Below are 19,701 nucleotides of genomic sequence, written 5' to 3' on the forward strand. Positions count from 1 at the left end.
CCACGCTAAGGCGATCAGGCCACGCAACTCGCGTAGCTTCGGGAGTTGAAGGCCAAGCTCGATGAGGATTGTGAGCGACTCAACTAGCTCGAGCAGGTTCTTGAGCAAGGCCACTGGTCCTCACGCGGTGCAGGAGCCTGAGGTAGGGCTTAGGACGTCTTCTGATAGATCGTCGAGGACGGGTAGCCCGAGCGCCTTATCAACCGCTTCCCCAGAGCTGGCCAGGACATCATGGCAGTGACCATGCTTCTCCGCAACATGCTCGAGCCATCGAATCCGCAAGCTTACCGCATATGGGATGAGGTGCAAGGCTTGCTCCAAGTTGTAGCCGCGCAGCAGGCCAAAAGCTTAGCCTCGAGGTGTCGAGGGGTGTTGATGGTCCTTAACATCCGTTTTGACCATCAACATTTCATCCAAAAACATGGTAAATCAACATGAACATGTGCATATTTTGCTTATTACTTACCTAGTTCCACATGTATATAGAAATTTATTTGAATGCAAAAAATAACAGGAAAAAGAGCGAAATGGACCCACCAGGAAGGCAACCCACCACACCTAGCGCCACATAGGCCAACCAGGGTGGCGGGCGCCATGCCAAGGTGGCGGCCGCCTGGCACACCTTGCGGGTGCCACCCCCAACATGGCAAGCCACGTCACTGATCTGTGTGACACCTCCAAAATTCCATCTAAGGCGTCCAAACTTATGTTGGTTTGATCCAATGGCCATAAGATATTGTCACATGGATTGTGGCTTTCCAACATGTGACAAATCATTATTCTAACACGTGTCCTACATGAAACTACCTCTAGGAGCTTATCTGGACCATTGGAAGCTAAGGCAGTTGCTCAAGGGTTGTGCCCATCATTGATCCCTCGTGCCCGCTAGGGGGAGTGGCGCCCACCACCCCATTCTAGCGCCTGCCACTCTACTTCACTCCCGTGTGAGCTCCTTCTTCCAGAAGACTCCCTGGCCTATAAAAGGACCCCCTCAGCATCTGTTTCACAGAGGGGAGAAAAGAAGAGAACACAAGAAGAGGCTTAAGCATAGCATATAGCTTAGAGCAAGTGTTAGTGTAGTAGCTCCCGCGCTTAGATAGCCACCTCAGCACCATAGTCTTTTCTGCCCCCAGCTTATCCTTGCTCTAGCAGCTCGGAGTTGTAAGAAGGAAGAGCAGCCAGGCGTAGCTCAGCTTGAAGACGGGAAGAGTCTTCCTCCTCTCCGCTCTAGTATTATACCTTTGCTATCTTAGTACTCATTTATTTATCATTTACTTTTGGTATTTTGAGTGCTATATTGTTACCTTTCAAGTACTTAGTTTATAGTGATCATATCATTAGTGAGCTTAGGTGCTTGATTGTGTTGGGATAAGTGCTTGGTTAGTATAGTGTTAGTGTTCAAGCTAAGGAATTGCTCTGTCGTCTGGTTAGGGTGTCTTTACTCCAGAGCTCACGTAAAGATAGTAGGAATATAGATTAAGCTCGATGCTTAGGCTATAGGCTTACATTCAGATACGGCTAGACCCACAGATAGCTGAGGTAGCACAAGGTGGTGTCAACCCTGATTGCCTACATATTCCCCCATGTTCGGTCTAGTTCTTAAAACGTAAGGCTCGTTGTACTTTGTGCTTGATCAACCATATGGTGAGTTCAAGATGGGTGCCTCTTTGCTTGACTTGAATAACTAGTGATATCCTTTTACTGGGTCCCCTAAATCTACTACCACTCTTATTTATCTTTTAACCCCCTAAGGTTAGTTGGTAGGCTAGTTTGGTTATCTTTTATTTTATTTTATTATCCACATATTGATTACCATCCATCCATTCTTGCTAACCAACCCATTCCTTACTAATCCTAACTCCGATCATCTATGCTTACCCAATTTGACCACATCCCCCTAGCCTTCCTTTGGGAAATTATAATTTTACACCTAGTTACTCACTAGGTGAAGTGCTACACACGATAGTTCTGTGCGCTTGCAGATCCCATCTATCTAGGTAGATTACAATCACTCCTGTTGGCCCTACTAGTGTCAAGACTGACAACCCCACTAGGCATTTGTAGACCAGACAACTCTAGCCTCACCCTAGGTGTAGCTAAGAACTACCAACCCGATGCTTCTAATGCCACTACTAGGATAGTAGTTAACCCATGTCCTCTGTTAGTGTTGCTAAGAAGTGGCAACAAGCATTTCTGGTGCCGTTGCCAGGGAAGGAAATTGGTGTGAGCATGTGAGTTATTTAAGAACCGATCTTTAGAATTATCTTGCTCCATTTTATCCCGTTAACTTTACCTTTCATTTCGTTCTTACCTTTTTTCTTTTCTAACATCCCTTCTCTCACGAACATGGCCAAGACTATTTGTGAATTCTTCGCTCCTTCTGTTGCTAATGTAGCAACTGGTCCAACTGTAATTGATGCCAACTCCAACTATGAGTTGAAGCCCGCATTGATCACTATGGTCCAAGCTAGTCCCTTCTGTGGCAAAGCTCACAAAGATGCCAATACGCATCTCCAACATTTCTTAGAGATATGCGGCAAATTAAACATTAAGGGAATTCTGCAAGAAGCTATCCGTCTTCGTCTCTTTCCTTTCTCTTTGTTAGGAAAAGCGAAGCAATGGTTCTATGCCAATCACGATTCTATAGATACATGGGACAAGTGTTCCAACGCTTTCCTTGTTAAGTTTTCTCCTATGGGCAAGACCAATGCTCTTCGCAATAAAATATCTAGTTTTACACAACAAGCTGAGGAATCCATTCCCGATGCTTGGGGGAGAATGCAAGAGTATGTCACTGCCTATCCGCCCCATGGGATGGAAGATTGGCTTTTGATCTAGAACTTCTATCATGCTATAGTCCTACAAGACAGGAGCCATTTAGACTGTGGGGGTATAAACCCCTATACCCTTACGGCTAGACTTCAGCCAGGAAGCTTGGCCCACTACGAGACGAGTTCAAGGCTTGATCCGACAGCCCGAGTTTCGCGCAAGGAAACAAGACGTGGAGATCAAGCAGGATTCTAGTCAGTTAGAATAGGAATTGATATCGAATTATCTACGGCAGTTGTAACCGACTAGGATTAGTTTCTAGCTCTGTAGCCCTGCCCTCCGACTATATAAGGAGGGGCAAGGGACCCCCCTAAGACATCAGATCCTCTCAGCACAAATCAATACAACCAGACGCAGGACGTAGGTATTACGCCAACTCGGCGGCCGAACCTGGATAAAAAGCTTGTCCGTGTCTTGCGTCACCATCGAGTTCGTAGTTTGCGCACCGTCTACCGATAAACTACTGCCGAGGGTATACCCCAAGGTAGACTGCCGACTAGCTTCCGTCGACAGTGGCGCGCCAGATAGGGGGTGTGCGTGCAACTTTTCCGGCGAACAAGATGGTCACGATCCCGGCTTCCGCGACCGTGCCCGAAGGCCTCACGTTCACCGTCGGCCAGATCACGTGGACGACGTGCAGCGGCGGTTTCGCGACCACGGTTCCGAAAGAGATCCAGATCCAATCTGAGATCACGCCGTCTCCGACCACACGCATGACGGCACCAAGCTCCCGACCACCGTTCCCGCTCTACAAGGGAAAGGAGATCGACTGCTCGGACCTCCTCCAAGCGCTCGATCGCGCTGACTCCAAGCTACTCGAAGTCTCCCAACTAATAGATGGAGTTCTGCGCCGGTCCGACCAAGCTGCTCGAGCGGATTTTTCGAAATTCCGCCGGCCAACTCGTGTCGCCACACACGAACGGCTGGGAACGTCCCTGACGATAACCTCAACCCTCTCAGGACGATCCGTCGAGCTCAAAAAGGAAGACTATCCTTGCGGCCTGAACAACTCGGCCTCTGTTTACTCACAGCATGTCCAATCCGTTTTCAGCAAAGCGGGCTGGTCGCCGACAAGGAACAATCGTCACCATGTCAACATGGTGACCATCCGAGAGCTACGGGACGGCCAGGTTTCCAGCACCAACTCAAGCACCGGCTCCGTCCCCACCGAGGTTGTGAACACCGAAGACGAGGACTACGACCTGGATTTTCCTTCACACCCTCCGGGTTTCGACCGATTCCCGATATTCCCCCCCCGGCGAGGGGATATTGTATTCAATGTCAGCGCCGACGAACCGGCTGTTGACGGAGAAACAGACGACCAGAGGCAACTCCGCGAACAGCGTAACGCCGATCGCGCCCGACGGCGTGCGGATGAGCAACAACAGACGCCACCAGGTAACCTCAACGATGCCTTTGACATGGTCGGGGACCAGCCGGTCTATAAAACGCCAAGCGCCAACGTGGCTGTCGCCATGGCCAACCTGGATCGGCTTCCTGACACCCCCGAATGCCAGGGAGTCCGGACCAGTATCCGAGCACACCTGATCGCCGCGATGGGACAGACAGCCACTCTGCTCAAGAGAGTCCAGGACGTCTCTTATACGGAAGCCGCCTCCGACCAGACTAATCGCAGCCGGGCCTCACCCAGCAGGCGCCGCCGCAGCCGCTCTCCCGACAACCGTCGAGGGGACTCACGGCGCGACGATGGTGGTCGGGACGCCGATGGCCGCCGCCAGCAGAACCGTGTACGCGACCAAGAAGAAGAAGATCAACACAGGGATCTCCGCCACAACATCCCTCCCAAAGATGCCCGGGACCGCATCAACAGGCGCGCCGCAGAGAGAGCAGTCCACGAAAACTTGCGCCGCATCGAGTACGACGCGACCCACGGTCCTCCAGGCCTAATGCAGTTCTCCTCACACCTCCGCCAGGTCGTGTGGCCCCGCAATTTCAAGCTCGAAAAACTTAAAAAATACGACGGCAAGGAAAATCCAGAGAACTGGATCACTCTCTATGAAATCGCCGTCCGATCAGCGGCAGGAGATGAGCACGTCATGGCTAACTACTTCCCCGTAGTCCTCGACCAGGCTGGTCATCAGTGGCTTCTCGGCTTGCCCGAGGACTCCTTCGACTCTTGGGAAGAGCTACGACAGGCTTTCATCGACAACTTCATCGCCACATGCGAGCAGCCCGGAAACAAGTATGACCTTGAAAGGATAAGAGACAGGAAGAATGAACCTCTGCGCGATTACATCCGACGATTCTCGGATATGCGCCTCAAAATCCCGAAGATTTCTCATGACGAGGCCATATCAGCCTTTATCAAGGGCTTACGTTTCCATGAAGCGCTGAGGAACAAGCTGTTGCGTAAGCGCCCATCAACGGTAGCAGAGCTCCTAGCCACGGCTAAAAATTATGCCGATGCTGATGACGCAGAAAAACTAATCCGAGACGATGCGAGAGGCACCGACCAGCCCTCCCGGCGAGATGACAGTCGTGGTCGCTACGACAACAGAAATCACCGCCGCTCCGACAACCGCGATCACCGAGAGGGTTGGGATCGGCGGCGCGACAGCCGCGACGACTTCAGAGGAAAGCGCCCTCGCGAATACGACCACGAAGTAAACACGGTCAAACGTCCCAATGGACGACGGGACTACCAAGACGACTACAACAAAACGTTGAAGGGACCGTGCCAGCTACACCCAAAGTCTAACCATACCATGGAAGAGTGCCGCGTCCTCAAAAGTATCTATACACGGCGGGCCGCCCAAGAAGACACCGCCAAGAAAAGTAACAAGCGCGACGGGCACGACCACGAAGATGAGGATGAGGACCAAGACAGGGACCCCCGACACCAATACGTCAGCCCCACCGACGTGGTCCACTCCATTTTCGGGGGCAAGGTCTCCACAGAGTCCAAGCGAGAAAGAAAGCTGTTAAAGAGAGCCTGCCTCAACATAGACAGCACGGACGGGCTGATCGCAGATCCGAAATTTCCCGCCTGGTCCCACAGGGAGATCGCGTTCAGCAGGAAGGACCAGTGGGCCGCTATCCCAGAGCCGGGTCGTTTCCCACTAATTCTTGATCCCTGCATCAATAGCATTAGATTCGAGCGCGTGCTCGTGGACGGGGGAAGCTCCATCGACATCCTCTTCCGCAACAGCCTGCCCGCCCTCAAGATATCACCGGCGCAACTAAAACCTTACGACGCCCAATTCTGGGGGGTTTTGCCGGGTCAAAGTTCGGTGCCCCTCGGACAGATAACATTGCCTGTCCAATTCGGCACACCCGATCACTTCCGGACGGAGTTCATCAACTTCGTAGTCGCGGACTTCGACGGGACCTACCACGCCATACTGGGCCGCCCATCGCTGACAAAGTTCATGGCAGTCCCGCACTATTCATACCTAGTGCTTAAGATGCCCACGGAGAAGGGTGTCCTGACCGTCAGAGGCAACGTCTACACTGCGTACACCTGCGAGGAAGAAAGTTTCAAGATCACCGAGGCAATTGACCTCTCAATCCGCATGGCGGAAACAGCAAACCAAGCCGCACAGCTGCCCCCCGACCAGCTCCGATTACCTGAGCAGGAGACAGCCAGAAAGAATTCGAAATCCAAGGAGTACAAAGAAGTGCAGCTGGTCGAAGGCAACCCCGAGAAGACAGCCCTCATCGGGGCTAACCTGGATCCAAAATAGGAAGACGCGCTCGTCAGGTTTCTAAGGGACAACGTGAGCGTTTTCGCATGGAAACCCGCAGACATGCCCGGTGTCCCACGAAACCTGATCGAGCACTCCTTAAACGTCTCGAAGACCGCAAGACCAATCAAGCAAAAACTGCGACGGTTCGCTCGTGACAAAAAGGAGGCTATTAGGACAGAAATAACACGGCTTCTAGCAGCCGGATTCATAAAAGAGGTGTATCATCCCGATTGGCTCGCCAATCCGGTTCTTGTACGCAAAAAGAATAATGAATGGAGAATGTGCGTTGATTACACCGATCTCAACAAACACTGTCCTAAAGATCCTTTTGGTCTTCCTCGCATCGACGAGGTGGTCGACTCTACGGCCGGATGCGAACTCCTCTCCTTTCTAGATTGCTACTCTGGTTATCACCAGATCTCGTTAAAGGAAGAAGATCAGATCAAAACATCCTTCATCACACCCTTCGGCGCATACTGTTACACTACCATGTCTTTCGGACTTAAAAACGCCGGGGCCACTTATCAAAGGGCCATCCAGCAATGCCTCCATGACGAGATTCGCGATGACCTCGTCGAGGCCTATGTGGACGACGTGGTCGTAAAAACAAGGGACGCGAGCACCCTAATCGACAACTTAGACCGAACCTTCAAGGCACTCAATAGGTACAAGTGGAAGCTCAACCCCAAGAAATGCATTTTCGGCGTTCCTTCCGGTCTACTGCTCGGCAACGTCGTCAGTTGCGACGGCATACGACCAAACCCTTCAAAAGTCAAAGCCGTACTCGACATGCGACCACCGAAGAACGTCAAGGATATTCAGAAGCTAACCGGATGCATGGCCGCCCTCAGTCGTTTCATCTCAAGGCTGGGAGAAAAAGGCCTCCCTTTCTTCAAACTATTGAAAGCGTCAGAAAAATTCTCCTGGACAGAAGAAGCCGACGCTGCGTTCACTCAGCTTAAGACCTTCCTCACTTCACCGCCTGTCCTCACAGCGCCTCAGCCCAATGAAGACCTGCTCCTTTACATTGCTGCAACCGACAGGGTTGTTTCCACGGCAATAGTGGTCGAGCGAGATGAACCAGGTCACGTCTTCAAGGTCCAGAGACCCGTTTACTTCATAAGTGAAGTTTTAAACGAATCCAAGGCCAGGTACCCACAAATACAGAAGCTTATATACGCCATCCTGATAACGTCAAGAAAGCTGAAGCACTACTTCGACGGCCATCGAGTCCTGGTGACAACCAGCTTTCCTCTCGGGGACATCCTGCGCAATAAAGACGCCAATGGCAGAATCGTGAAATGGGCAATGGAATTATGTCCATTTTCTCTAGAGTTCCAGAGTCGCACCACTGTCAAGTCTCAAGCCCTGGTCGATTTCATTGCCGAATGGACGGATCTCAACGAGCCTTCCGTTCCAGATGTCTCAGACCACTGGTCAATGTTCTTTGATGGGTCCTTGAACATCAACGGTGCAGGCGCTGGGATATTGTTCGTATCACCAAACAAGGACAAACTCCGCTACGTCCTTCGGATCCTTTTTCCGGCGTCAAACAATGTCGCCGAATACGAAGCTTGCTTACATGGCGTACGACTAGCCGTCGAACTGGGGGTCAAGCGCCTCTATGTCTACGGCGACTCCGCTTTGGTCATCAACCAGCTCAACAAGGAGTGGGACGCAACCCACGAAAAGATGGATCTCTACTGCAAAGAAATTCGCAAATGGGAAACTAACTTCTATGGCATAGAGTACATCCACGTGGTCCGGGATAAGAACCAAGCAGCAGATGCGTTGTCAAAGTTAGGCTCGTCTCGGGCCCAAATCCCGCGGGGTATTTTCGTCCAGGACATCCATGAGCCGAGCGTAAGCTCCCCCCTGGTCGCCAAGCAACCCACCGAGGCAATGCTCATAGATGACGCCACTCCGACAACCGGTGGGCGTGACTGGCGTATCCCGTTCATCAAATACATCTCAGACGGGACAGGTTTTCAGGACAAAACAGAGAACGAGCGTCTCATCCGACGATCAAAGAACTACATCCTGGTCGACGGAAAACTCATGCAGAAAAACGCAAGCTCCGAGGTACTGCTCAAGTGCATACCCCAAGACGATGGTATCAAGCTCTTGGAGGACATACACGCCGGATCCTGCGGCAACCACGCCGCATCTAGAACGCTGGTCGGAAAGGCTTTCCGAGCAGGTTTTTATTGGCCAACCGCGGTCAGCGACGCAGAAAAAACTGGTTCAGCATTGCCAAGGATGTCAGTTTTTCGCTAAGAGGACCCACGTACCTGCCCATGAAATTCAAACCATCCCGTCGTCTTGGCCCTTTGCTTGCTGGGGGCTTGACATGATCGGACCATTTAAACCAGCCCCGGGCAACTTCAAGTTTGTCTTCGTGTTAATCGACAAGTTCTCCAAGTGGATTGAATACATGCCCCTGGTCAAGGCAACCTCCGAGAAGGCTGTGGAGTTCCTCAATCAAATCATACACAGATTCGGCACCCCGAACAGCATAATCACCGACCTGGGCACTCAGTTTACTGGCACCACTTTTTGGGATTTCTGCGATGACAGAGGCATAGTCATAAAATATGTGTCAGTGGCACATCCACGTGCCAACGGTCAAGTTGAACGTGCTAACGGAATGATCGTCGACGCCCTAAAGAAAAGGTTGTACACCGAGAACGACAGAGCACCCGGTCGATGGATGAAAGAATTGCCGGCAGTGGTCTGGGGCCTCCGAACTCAGACCAGTCGAAACACAGGGGTGTCTCCCTACTTCATGGTGTACGGCGCAGAGGCGGTCTTGCCGTCTGACATACACTTCGGATCTCCTAGAATCGAGCACTTCGACCAGGAGACCTCCGACAACGCCAGAGAACTCGAAATCAATTGCATGGAGGAGAAGCGTTTAGTTTCGTGTCTCCGAACAGCAAAATATCTCGCAGCAGTCAGGCGATACTACAACAGGAACGTCAAGGACCGTTCCTTCGTGGTCGGCGATCTGGTGCTTCGATGGAAAACAAGCCAGGAGGGAATGCACAAGCTATCCACCCCCTGGGAAGGACCCTTCGTGGTGACCGAGGTCACACGACCTACGTCCTACAGATTGGCATACCCAGACGGAACACGAGTGCCTAATTCTTGGCACATCGACAAACTGCGACGTTTCTATCCATAAAGTTTTAATGACTTTCTTTTGTAAGTATCTTATAATTTTTGATAATGAAATTCTCTATTTTTGGCCCATACCTTGTCACATACAGCACTTGGCAAAACTCCTGCAACGGATGCTCTTAGCGACAACCAAGACAAATGCGGTGACACGTCACTCAGATATTCTTACAGCGCTCAAAACAACAGTCATGACAAAAAGCAAACTTTATTACAAACTTTACATACAAAGTTTACAATAAATACCCTGACGGGCAAACACTAGTCTATTCCTACAGACTACTTTATTGGCCTAGTTGCTCGGGCTGATCACCCGCCTGGCCCTGCTGCCCGGACGAAGGGGTCGGGGCCACCGGCGCCTGGCTGGTCGAGACCGCAGGCGTCGACCGCCCATCTCCCGCAACGGACGCGCCCGACAACTCCCTGGCCGACCTATCTGAGCTCGGCTGGTCTGGAGGAGTGGCCGTTCCGCACAGATTGATGTCTCCGATCACCGTCGACGACAAGTCTAGCAGACTACCCCGAAGTTCGTCCGCTTCCTGTGGGCCGACTTCCTTCGGGTACCCCTTCTCCAGCCTGCTCAAGTCGACCAGGGGGTAGTGGGCGCGCACCATGCTGAGGATGTGCGCGCCGGCAAACTCCCCGGCGTCCTTCACAAACTGCTGGAGCCAGTCCCACGCCCGTTGCGCCTTCTCGACCGGGGTCAACTGCGGCGCGCGGGGCTGGCTCTCCGGGAGTTCGGGGCTGAGCAGATCTAGGACCGGGGACACTCCTTTCCAGATCCTGCAACAGTTGGCCTTCCAGGAGTCCCGGTCCTTGATCAGCTCGTCCAGGTGCTTTTTGGTGTTCACCTTGAGCACTGCAAACGAAACGAAACGTTACTTTCGGCATACCAGACAAGCAAAGGGGCAGGCAGCAACCAACAAGGCGGCACCCATTACCAGCTAACTCCCGGTCTTTTCGACCCAATTCCTCTTCCGCTCGCCGCCCGGACTCCTGAGCACCGGCGAGCTGTTGGCTGAGCTGCTCCTTCTCTTGTTGGAGGCTCGCCACCTCCTCCTCCAAGTCTGCGTGAATCCTAAACTGGTCAGCAAAGCAAACTATACAAGTATGCGAAACTGCTCGGAGCGTGTGACTAACCTTCCTGCAGCCGGTACTGGTCGGCCAGACGACGAGCGAGGTCGAGACGACGCTCCTTTTCGGCGCTCATCTCGACCACCTTCTCCCCGACCTCCGCCCGCAACCGGTCTACCTCCGCGGCAAGGGCCTTGTTCTCGGCCATGACGCCTTCTATCTGGTCAAAGCACCGTTTCCGGTACTTCGCCGTTTTCATTACGTCCTACAAAGCAAGCATATAACGATCAAGCAAGACAAGGCAAAAGAATGCGCAGCAGTACAAAAAGCCGCTTACCTTGACTTCGTCGACAAGGCGCTTGGCCGCGCGCTCCACCCTGGCGGCCTCTTCGGTCTCGGCGACCTCCTCATGACCGATAAAGTGATCCCCGCGTTGGCGCCACACATACACATGTTGGCGGCCATCACGGGGACGACCCTCGATCTCCTCCACCTCGTCGTCGGAGGCCGCCCGGGTTTCCTCCTCCTGTGCTGCGTCACCCCCGGTGGTGGTCCCAGGCATTACTGGCCCTTGGACCAGACCTGGGGAGCCCGCAGCCGAAGAGGCTCCTGCTCGGGGCGGCGGGGGGACTTCACTCCCCCCGGCAGGAGGAGCGGTCGGAGATCTTCCCTTCTCCGAGGAGTCAGTTGGGGGAGCCTCTCCAGCCCTGGTCGGGCTGCTTGTTGTAGTCGGCGCCGCGCTCGGGAGCCCCTCGGTGCTCCCAGGCGCGACTGCAGCTGTTGGCTGCTCTGTGGTCTGGGGGGCCGCATCCCCAGAACCGCGGGCAGGCTCGCCCGTTCCCTGGCTGGCAGTTTGACCAGGGTCGACATCCGATGCCGCACTACAGGAACAAAAGTTAAAAAAAAAGAGGAGTCCAAAATACGTAAGTCGAACACTTACAGGTCTGACCGACGGTGGGTCGCGGTGAACCTCCTCCTCGCCCGTCCGGTCGGCACCTGTGCTCCCGTCTCGACACCTTGCGGGGCAGCGGCGCCGCTGGCCACTTGATCAGTGGCGACCGGCGCAGTGTCTGGGCGGCTCCGAGGCCGTCGGACCAACGACGGCGCAGCCTCCTCGTCGTCGTCGTCGTCGACGATCCGCACGAGCCGACGACGCTTCGGCGCTTGGCTGCTCTCCGCCGGTAGATCTGCCGGCAGCTCCGGTGTCGGCAAGGGATCTGCCGGCAATGGCCTTTTCCCCGCTACCCTCTCCTCGGAGGTCGGGACGGGGCGGGCTCGGTCTTCCTCACTGCTGGTGTAATGAGTACACCGAGCAGCGTCCTCCTCTGGCGGGACCTCTCCCACAGGATCTTCCATCCCCGGTGCCAGTGATACATACACTGCGCACCGGTCGACATCACCGACCTGCAAAAGCAACAGAGATGAGTTAACTGCAGACGATATACGAATGATCAAACAGACTCTGCTACATACCTTTGGTGCTGGTCGTCCTAACTTGAAGGCTTGCACCCGATCACTACCACGGATGAAGCCCCCATCCGCGAAGTTAAACAGCTCGTTCAATAGCTGTTGTACCTCTGCTTTCTCCAAGATCTCCGACCGCATCCTGGTCGGGTCTGTGCTTCCGGCATACTCGTACGCCGAGTGCACCCTCTTCTGGTAGGGCATCACCCGGCGGCAAATGAAGTTGCCGACCACGCCAAGCCCGTCTAGGCGCGACCAGTCGATCAGCTTCATGAGATCCGCCACTGGACCATCGAACTCCGGACGGTCGGTCCAGCTCGCCCTCTTCTCGGGAACGTATCCCACGTCGCAAAACGTGGAGCTGCCCGGTTCCTCCCTTATGTAGAACCACTTCCTGTACCATTCGGTCAAGGAAGTGTTCCATGGGCAGTGCAGGTAGCGATTCTTCATCCCATCACGAAGGTTGAGGTATACTCCACCTGCAACCTTGGAGCCTCCAACTGCTCCCTTCTTCCTCAGACAGAAAAGATACCGAAAAAGATCGAAGTGCGGCTCTATGCCAACATAGGCCTCGCACAGGTGGATGAAGGTGGAAATAAGGAGAATTGAGTTCGGGTGCAGATTGCAAATCCCGATCTCATAGTACAAAAGAAGACCTTGAAGAAAAGGATGGACAGGAACACCAAAACCTCTCTTAACGAAATCTTCAAAAACGACGATCTCACCGGCGCGAGGGTCGGGGTAGCTCTCCCCCTCCGGTGCCCTCCAGCCGCCGAGCTCTGCGCCGTGCAGAAGCCCCATATCGACGAGGTCACCAAGAGATTTTGTGGTGCTGCGAGACTTCTTCCACTCCTTGGCCATCAGTTCGGCCCTCTTCCTGGAGTCGCTCTTCGCCATTAGAGGTGCGAATGTGGGCTGGAGTTAGGAAGATGCAGAAGATTGGAGAAGATGAGAGCGGAAGGTTTGAAGGCAATGGCAGGAGAAGCGGTACAGGCGGTCCTATTAGGCCCTTATAAACCCACGACCCCACCTCTCCCACTTCCTGTATTCTCGGAAAGTGGGCAGGCCATGCGGCGGACGCGGCGTTTCGGTTTACAATGATTATAGACAATTAATGCGGCGGAGTTTTCGTACCAATTGATGGTTTCCTTTTCTCAAACCATGCAAAGAGCGGTTGTACAGTTGCCAGGTGCAGCTTTTCATGCATCCGCCTGACATATCGTCAGGAGACCCCGTCACGTCAACTTTAATTAGAAAGATCTTTTCAAAAGTAAGAAGACACATACGCCAGTGAGTCAGCAATCCGGGGACTGCACCGACCACCGAGCACTCGACGCTCGGGGACTGGTTGCCCAGTCTATCAGCTCGGAACTTCAAGGACTGCACCGACCACCGAGCACTCGACGCTCGGGGACTGGTTGCCCAGTCTATCAGCTCGGAACTTCAAGGACGGCACCGACCACCGAGCACTCGACGCTCGGGGACTGGTTGCCCAGTCTATCAGCTCAAAACTTTAAAGCATGCACCGACCACTGAGCACTCGATGCTCGGGGACTGGTCGTACAGTATAGCAACATATAATTCCAAGAAGCACACTAAGTGCCTGGGGACTGGTCGATTGGTCTTTTCGATTGCAGACGAGCATGACATGCTCGGGGACTGGTAAATTCAATTTTTTAGACCTTGCTACAAGGCTCATACTTCGCCTTCCAGCAAGCTCGGGGACTACATCGGTACGATGCATCTAGCGATGCATCTCAGTCTCAAAACTACTTTGGGGAATTTTCTTTTGACCCTGGCACCACGTGCCTACGCCACCTACTACCAGGCTCGGGGACTAAGTGGGCACACTTCACCTAGCGGTGAATTTGCTTGCTTTTTTGATGCTTCTACCTTTCGAAAAGGCAAAGTGGGCACACTTCACCAGGAAAGAAATTTTTTTTTAGAGCACCATGCATTCTTCGAACAACCTGCTTCTTCGATGTCAACGTTGATCAACTGTCTTTCGAGTTGGTCAAGGAACCGTTGCAACTGTTTGGGCGATTTCCCCGCTTATTGAAGACGACAAGCCTCGCTGATCGAAGAAGCTCAAGACGGCGTGTTGCATCACAATACATGGCGCTCGGGGACTAGCTGTGGGGGTATAAACCCCTATACCCTTACGGCTAGACTTCAGCCAGGAAGCTTGGCCCACTACGAGACGAGTTCAAGGCTTGATCCGACAGCCCGAGTTTCGCGCAAGGAAACAAGACGTGGAGATCAAGCAGGATTCTAGTCAGTTAGAATAGGAATTGATATCGAATTATCTACGGCAGTTGTAACCGACTAGGATTAGTTTCTAGCTCTGTAGCCCTGCCCTCCGGACTATATAAGGAGGGGCAAGGGACCCCCCTAAGACATCAGATCCTCTCAGCACAAATCAATACAACCAGACGCAGGACGTAGGTATTACGCCAACTCGGCGGCCGAACCGGGATAAAAAGCTTGTCCGTGTCTTGCGTCACCATCGAGTTCGTAGTTTGCGCACCGTCTACCGATAAACTACTGCCGAGGGTATACCCCAAGGTAGACTGCCGACTAGCTTCCGTCGACATAGACACCAAAGCTGGCGTTGCCTTTTTCTCTCTTGGTGTTGCAGATACTAAGGCATTGATACAGAATATGGTGTCCAATCAAGGAAAGAATGATGAATGACTACAGCCCCATAAGAGCGGTATGCATTCTCTTAAAGAAGCTGACATTAGCCAAGATGGACATATTGGCCAAGAAGTTGGAACAGTATGAAAGGATGAGATGAGTACTCAAGAAGCTATTCAATTTCTGGATTCACACATGACTTGCGAAGTCTATGGTGAATCTAGACACTTCGGCTATCACTACCCCGTGACTCATGAAGATCTCAACTTCCTCAACAACGATAATGGTTTTTGCCAACCAAATGAAGGATGGAATCAGCACTCCAATTCTCAAGGTAACCCTTTTAATTCATTTCCCCATTCTAGTTTTTCTAATAATAATAACAACAATGGGTATCCAAGTTTAAAAGATCTTGTTTATTGTCAAGGTAGATTAACTAACAACTTAAATAAAAAGTTGCTTGCTAATGACAAGATTCTTGAGAATATAAATGCTAAATTGGATGATTTCTCTTCTGCTATGAAAAATCAGCTTAGCTTTAATAAGATGCTTGAAACCCAATTAGCTTAATTGCTTCTGCTATACCATCTTTTGAATCTAGTAAAATTCCTAGTAAACCTGAAAATATGGAAACTGCTAATCTAGTTGATATAAAGTATTTTAACTTCGGAGATCAAGATCTTCCTATTAAGAAAAGTGATCCCGATAGTCCCATAATTGAATGCACTATTGATTCTCATACTTTGAAAAATGCTATCTGCGATTTGGGGTCAAGTGTGAACATTATGTCTAAGGAAGTTTATAAAACCTATTTGGTTCCACTTACCATCCCAATGGGTACCTACCTCCAATTAATTGATAATTCAACCCGTTATATAGAAGGAATAGCTATTGATTTGTTAGTTCAAATTAGAGGCTCTTACGTTCCCACTGATTTTATGATATTAGATATGGGGATTAGTAAAGATGTCCCTCTAATCCTAGGATGTCCCTTTCTTAATACTGTTAATGCTTGCATTTTTGTTGGTTCTAGGAAAATTCAAATGACTCTTGCTGGGAAAAGAGAAACATTTCCCTTTGCTCTTGGCCCTAAACCCGATGAAAAAGAAGCAAGAGACATTTAAGTATGCAACTAACTTGTAGGCAAGGTAACCCGATGAAAAAGAAGCAAGAAACTTGAAAAAGTCAGGTACCAACAAGAAAAGGGCCGAATCCAAGAACCCATGATCAAGGAGAAGAGGATGGTATAAGAAGAAGGAACCCTCATCAACTGCCTCATGTGTGACTCCTGACAAAGGAGGAGGCCATGTGGAAAGAGGAAGAAGAAGAAGATCCCCTCAAGGAAAAGACACCGAAAGACGAACATCCATCTGAGGAAGAACCCTTGTGGTTTTAAGGTATGTTTTACTCCCTCTGCATTTAAATTCCACATCTACATTTCGCATTTAAGTTTTGCCTTTAAATCGTGCTTTGCAGATTAGGTTTATCCTTCCATTGCATTTAGAACTAGGATCATTTTAAATCATTGCATGATAAAAACAAAATAAAAATTTAAGCATGCAATTTAAAAAGAAATAATAATAATAGAGAAATAAATAACTAAAAAATAAATAATAACAAAATAAATAAATAAAATAAATAAATAAATAAGTCCTTGAAACAATCATGAAAGGACCTTATCTCATTTAATTTCAAATATAATATGAATTTCCTTAAGCTATATCATCGAGTAGTAGTTAGGTTTCCCTTTTTAAATAAAAACAAAAGATATCAGTTTGAGAGGAGAAGCTCTACACCCAGCAACAAGCTAGCTTGGGGGAGGTCATCTCCCCACTAAGGTATGTTCTTATTATTGCTCCTTTACTTTTCTATCTTTACATTCATTGTTATATCTTACTAAGGACATGGTTAGCTTGATTAGTATTATGCTTAACTGAAAAGTAATCCTGCTTCAATTCCCGTTGAACCCATGTTAATGTGCTGGAAATAATGAATCATTGCTCTGAAAAACGATGCACAAGTCTGCTATGCAATTCCTGCCACTATAGTTTTGGAGTGAATAAAGTTTGCTATAAATCTAAGTTTTGTGGGTTGCATATGCTTGATCTTAGTTATGCTTAGTAAAATTAGGTGTAGTACAGTTAGAGTAAATTTTTTGACTTGTCTGAAAGAGTGTTAAGAGAAAGTCTGGAGTTTTATTTCAAGAAATCACAAATCCTGCCAAAGTTCCTCTATGGTGTTTTTCCCGGTCCTACCACTAGCCATATATACACACATTAGATAGGAAGCCACCATAAAAAGCTCTTGTTAGTGTGAGTTTTGTTATACCTTATTGATCTAAGTAGAGAAACTTGTCATGCCTTTTTGATCAAGATCCACTTACACCTATCACTATTGATTACTATCCATTTCGGAAGTTTGCAACCACCAAATTATTGCTTATTCTCTACCCTGGAGATTGCAAAAAACATCCACATATCCCATTTCTAGCCCCATGCTATTTCTACAATAGAAATATGCATCTGTCCTTTCCCCTTTTACTCCCATAGTTGAGACAGACAAAAGATTCCTCAACAATCGGTCTCTACAAGGGAGAAGGATATGGCTTGCTAAAAAAATATTTTTATGAGGCATATAGCCTAAAATCAATGTGAGGACACATTTTTATCCTTATCATTTATCAAAAAAAAGAAAAAAAGAGAGTTATCCATAGCAACCATATACCCCTTCAAGAGACATGAGGAAGTCTCAAGGAGTATTTTTCCTTCATTCCTTTCCCACCTTTCATTAAACCAACCACCTTCACCATATCTTGGTCATCTTTGCATGACTTGTTGCTCCTAGCGATCTAAGTGTCTAGCTTAACAATATACACAACACAAGGTTGCTTAGTTTTTGCCTACCCATAGCTCCACATATCATTCCATTAGATGTAGGTAATAAAGGCTATCACTTCTAGCCTTAGTGAGGTTTATCAAACACCACAGAGTGATTGAGTGAGCCATTTGAGGAACTAAAGCAAGCTTTGTTTTCCAAAATTTCAAAACCCTCCAGACATAGTCTTAGCTTAACTAAAGCAAGGTAAGAAGTTTCTGCCTATTGCTGTGTCTTACATTTGCATGATCAAAGTGAAAAGCTAAAAAGCACCACACAACTATGACTTATGGTAAAACACCAACCCACTCTTTGGCTATTGTTGATGCAAAAGTAGATCTGCAAACACAAAGGGCTAATACCCGATTTGATGTTAAGGCGTGCCAGCCGATTTGACCTTACAATCGACAAAGGTGATAACTCGAATACTTTGGTCCCGACAACAGCGATATGCCCAGATGCCACGGCCAAGAGGTATTCACGTGGAATATGAGAACTCGTCGAGATTGACTCGATGAATCCCTAAGAACTCGTAAGTAAAATGAAAAATATGCGAGTTGATGAAGTCGTCGAAAAGTAGATGCTGAAATTGATGTAAAAACTTGTGTTTGATTGATTGTGTCTATTACATTGCCATGGGGTCTACATTTACACCCTGTCCACAAAAGTTACAACCATACACGATTAGAACTCTAATTCCAAATTGAACGAAACCCGTATATGAAAGAAACTCTAATAGCTAAAGAAAACATTAATTTATCCATCTCAGGCGGTTGGCACACCATCGCCCTCTTTTTGGCAAGTCTCACACCTCCTTTCTTCTTTCATCGGCGAATCACCTTCCATCGACATCGGTAACCACCAGCATCGGTCATTGGCATAGATCAATCACCATCCTTGGACTTGGCTATATCCTGCTGTTTCGCCATCGGCATCAATCCCCATTGGCAACTCCTTTGATAACTAGTCACCATTCTTCCACCTGCCGATCTATATTTCATTAACTCCCGGATACGTGCCCAAAGATACATGTCCAAAAATGGTGTCAACACATGCCCCCCAATTTCAGAGTATAAAATCATTAATGCTCCGAAATTCTCTCCAAAAATAACGCCCTTTTCACAATTATTTCCTCCTGACGATCATTAATTGCCAAATCCAAACAACCTCAGCCCGAATCTCCAGCACACACCTCGAATCCTCCAACCTTTCAAACCGAACCACCTAAACATCTGTTCATCGGCAACTTCTCTGTTAGAATAGACTACCGATGAACCGACCAGGAGATCTTGTACAGTAAAATATCTTCAAAATCATGACCGCTTACTATCAAATCACCTGCACAATCCCTTGACTATCGTGCGAACAGTTACCATATCCACCTGAACACCCTCAGATTTCACGGATACGGCAATGAGATAAGTCAGAATTGCCCCTGCTCTCTTTGTCCTATGAATACTTCCTTCTTCGACACCCTTTCTCCACCTTGCCATCCTGCATCCTCAAACTCACCTTCCCCAACGGTTCTTCGAGTCTTCGATCTTTTCCCCCCTTTAGGAAGGAATGGCCGTCAACTTCGTCATTCCTGAGGTCAACCTAGCACCATCTCTCTTCTTTATACCGTGCTTTCCATCTTTTGCACAGTTATTTACTTAGTATTTTTCCCTTTTTTCTGCTTTTTTCGAACCCTTAGGATCTGGCTGAGAAAATTGTTATTCCTACCGAGCAACCACACCTTCAATGTCTCGGACCGTTGCGCAACCTGGATCCTACCGATCTAATTAATGCGGAAACAAATAGGATCCCCTTTAAAGCTGCGAATTTCTCCTTAGATCTGTGGAAAGACACCTTCCGATCGTGGCCTAGTTCTACTAAGGGATGGAAAGATTGGTTCTTGACAGTTAGCAATTCAAATGAAGTCCAATGGGGTGAGCGCTAG

Source organism: Sorghum bicolor, chromosome 1 (assembly GCF_000003195.3).
Source record: "Sorghum bicolor cultivar BTx623 chromosome 1, Sorghum_bicolor_NCBIv3, whole genome shotgun sequence".
NCBI lineage: Eukaryota > Viridiplantae > Streptophyta > Magnoliopsida > Poales > Poaceae > Sorghum > Sorghum bicolor.